Source organism: Microtus ochrogaster, linkage group LG1 (genome assembly GCF_000317375.1).
Source record: "Microtus ochrogaster isolate Prairie Vole_2 linkage group LG1, MicOch1.0, whole genome shotgun sequence".
Taxonomy (NCBI): domain Eukaryota; kingdom Metazoa; phylum Chordata; class Mammalia; order Rodentia; family Cricetidae; genus Microtus; species Microtus ochrogaster.
The window spans coordinates 54,169,798-54,173,603 of NC_022027.1; positions in this window are offsets into that span (position 1 = coordinate 54,169,798).

Sequence of the window (3,806 nt, forward strand, 5' to 3'; positions counted from 1 at the left end):
ATGGCTTGGAAAAATTCCTAGCAAGAACTATGAGTGCACTTACCTTCCCATCCTTCTACCTGTGACCAGAAATCAGATCCATAGTTCCATCCTAAGTGTGCAAACAGCCAGAAAGTGTGGTGAAGTCTAGGATCAACAAGGAACGAGTCAGAGTTGGCCACTTGCACACTGCCTTGGACATAGAGCAGAAAGCTGTGCGGCCGCAATGAACAAGGACTTGAGGTACATAGGCAGTTAAATGAGTAGAAAGGCCCCTCCCCTTAGGAAACCAACATGGCAGAATGGCATACTTTGGGATAGTATAGTTTTATTTCCTTCAGAACATTATAGCAACGACTAACATCTTGTTGAATGAAAGGATGGGTGAGTAAATTAGTAAGTTAATATAATTTGAAATAATTGTTATCCAACTACTGTATCGCTGCCAACAAATGAAACAGGAAGAGGCAGATCATCTAAAGAGCCCAGGGTACATAAATAAACATTGTTGTTGGAGGGGACGGCCTCATAGTGTGTATTTTAATGGTGGTTTCTCTTGTTTTGTCTGCATTTCAGCATGGTTTTGTGTTGAGATATCTCATGTGTGTTCCATGCCACTAGTGTCTGTGTTTTCGGATGGTGTCTGTAAACGGCTTCCTATGAGAACAGTGCTCACGTCAAAAAAGGGTTTCCGAAGATGATAATTATTATTTTTGCATCGTCTTTTAGAACCAGACACACCATTTGACTCGAAGTTAGAGGCTTATGTTTTTAGGTAAACACAGACAATGGACTCTAACCCGGTTGCTTCCTGTGGCTGGACGTCTGTGTCTCTGCACTGCCCAGCCAATCAGCAGCAAAGAATTTGTTCAACGATTGCCAGTGGCAATTCGTTACCAGCAGGGGTTTGTTGGTGTTTCCTCAGACTGTTTCAAGTCTATCAATAAAGACTTTTTTCTCTTGCAGTCAGCTTGCGCTGAGACAATTTCAGCAACAGAATGTGCGTATGAAAGCAGCTGAAGCCTCCTCAGCCCACTCAACGCTTTCCCCGGCTGACAGCTCATCACCTCAGCTAGGTGCTTCCTCTCCTAGTCTCCTGCATGATTCGTCTGTTTCTAGGCCTCCCAAGAACAGGTTAAAGAAAACGGCATTCCATCGTACCTAGATATGGCCAGTGTGTAGCTAAATATAATGATAGCCTTGGTTACAAACAACTTACAGTTATCCAAATAAATGCGTCTGATGGTACAACACAGCCACCAATTTTCCTACAGTGTCCTTCCTGCTTTTGATTCAGTATTCTAACAGGAAAACATGCGGCACAGAGCTGTCTTACATGCTAAGACTCTCCATATGGACAACCCCTACCTGTTATCTGCCTCTTCTGGGCTTGACCGTTTTTGAGAATAAAAACCAAAACCCAAGAGAATGATCCTGAGCTCTGGGCCTTCCAAGTGTTCTCACAATTAGATGCAAGCCTCATACTGTCAATGTAGATATTGCCAAAATGATGTTTGAGCGGCTTCCCACACATCTTATGAGAGGCAGAGGAGCTTAGCATCTGTTAGGTTCTAAACATGGGTGTTCCCCCAAAGACTCCCATGCTGAAACCTTTGTGGTGTTATGAAGTGATTCAACTGTGAGCTCACCAGCTTCAATGGATGAATTCGTTGAGGAATTTTCTACTGAATGGGCTTTGAGGAAGCAAGGCCTGGCTGGAGGAGGAAGGTCACTGTGGGGTGTGACTTCCAAGGGTCTGTACCGTCCTGGGCCCCTTCCTCTCTGATGCTTATTGTTCCTGGGTACCATGAATCACTGGCTTTGCTCTTTCCTGTAGTTTAGCTTTGTGTCAGGCCCAGTGAAGCCAGATGACTTCGGATTACAAAAGCTGAACCCAGGGCCCGAGGCAGGACAAATCCTGCTTTCTGTACGTTCATCTCAGACATTTTGTCGTGGGGTGAATGAAAAGTTAGTCCACTGACTCCCGCCAGTGCTCCACCCTCAGGCTCTTGCTCTCTGCTCACAACCTCTTGCTCAGCGTTTTCTCTTTGTGTGCTTTGTGTGTATTTGGGGTGTATGTGGCAAGAGTGTGTTGTGTCAATACTTTGTATTGACCTAGTCTTTGCTCACCGAATTGGGTGTCAGTGGCCGGCTTCTGTCTTGATTGGTCTCCTGGGAACAGCTTGCATAGCTTGTTTTCTCTTTCCTGGTGTTTTTTTTTTTTTGAATTAATTAGTTAATTATCAGTATGAAAACTGATTGTTTTCTTTTATTGTGTGCTGTAATTGGTTACTGCCATTATTGATTTTAATCCTTAACTGTTCTCAGGCTGGTCCATGGGAGACCTTCATGCTGATCCCTATGGCTCCCTCGTCTGTCCCCGTAATTCTGCTTATAATTCTGTCTGACATAAAAAGTCACTGTCGGCTCACTTTGAGTTTCTTTTGTTATATACATGGGATCAACTTACTCTGGGGACATCTGCTTCTTACTGGAGCACTGGGATCCAAGTGTTTGGTGTACACATCCCTCAGGGGATGTCATCATATAGAGGCTTTCTTAGTTGCCAGAGCAAGGGTACATTAATACCTACAAACACCGACACACACACATACATATCCACATATATGTACACACACACACCACTGTTTCTATTTGTATATATATATCTCATATATATACACATGATATATATATATATATCTCATATGTACATATTCACATGTTTGCCTCCAATTTCAGTTCCTTTTCTCAATTTTCTTCTCAGCTTTTTCTTATCTACATCTTAAATTCCTTTTTGGCAGCAAGATCCTATTTCCCCCAATATGTGATTTCTCATTTGTTTGATGTGAATAAGTTCCTAGATAACACCAGTCATTTCCTCATCCCAAAGCCTGCCTACTCCATATGGAGCTGTGTTCTTGGCAAATGTATAGTTTGAACCTTCAAAATATTTTAATTTCTTGTTTATTAATGTATGTGTATGTGTGTTTATGAGTGTGCATATGGTAGGGGATCAGAAGACAAGTCTGGGTGCCTTTTCTCTACCCCAACGTTTTTGTGGATTCTGGGGGACTGAATTCAGAATTTGCACAGCAAGCACCTTTTACCCACTGAGCCATCTCTGTTCCAGTTGTTTTAATCTTAAATACCCTCCAAAGACCATGTGATCGATGTTCTTGGGAGATAGTAGGGTCTTGAAGTGGCAGGGCCTAGTACAAGAGTTAGCATGGTGGCAATGTTTCTGTGAAGGGAATTTTAGGATTCTAGTCTCAACCCTACTGATGTCCCTCTATTTGGGGGAAAAACAAACAAGCAAACAGATGTGCAGGCAAGACACTGCCTTTAGACTTCATTTAAAGACACCACTTTTACTGAGTCCCAGTTTGGCTCAATCTCAATCAATTGCCATTGACAAAACTGATATTTTTCAGTTAGTCCAGGATATTAATGAACACATACTCATTTTTATTATTGATAATTATAATTGTGGTTAATCACTGATAGGAATATTTATGGGGAGAGCTCCAGTTGGAGCTTCTACTGACTGCTGTTATTGAGGAAGAATTAAGGCAACATAGAAAGTTAGTATATTCAAGGTATTTGGAAAGATCAGGTGAAAGAGGAGGACCAAGGCGGGAGCAGGGAGGAGGAGGACCAAGGTGGGAACAGGGAGGAGGAGGACCAAGGTGGGAACAGGGAGGAGGAGGCCCAAGGTGGGAGCAGGGAGGAGGAGGACCAAGATGGGAGCAGGGAGGAGGACCAAGGCGGGAGCAGGGAGGAGGAGGACCAAGGCGGGAGCAGGGAGGAGGAGGACCAAGGCGGGA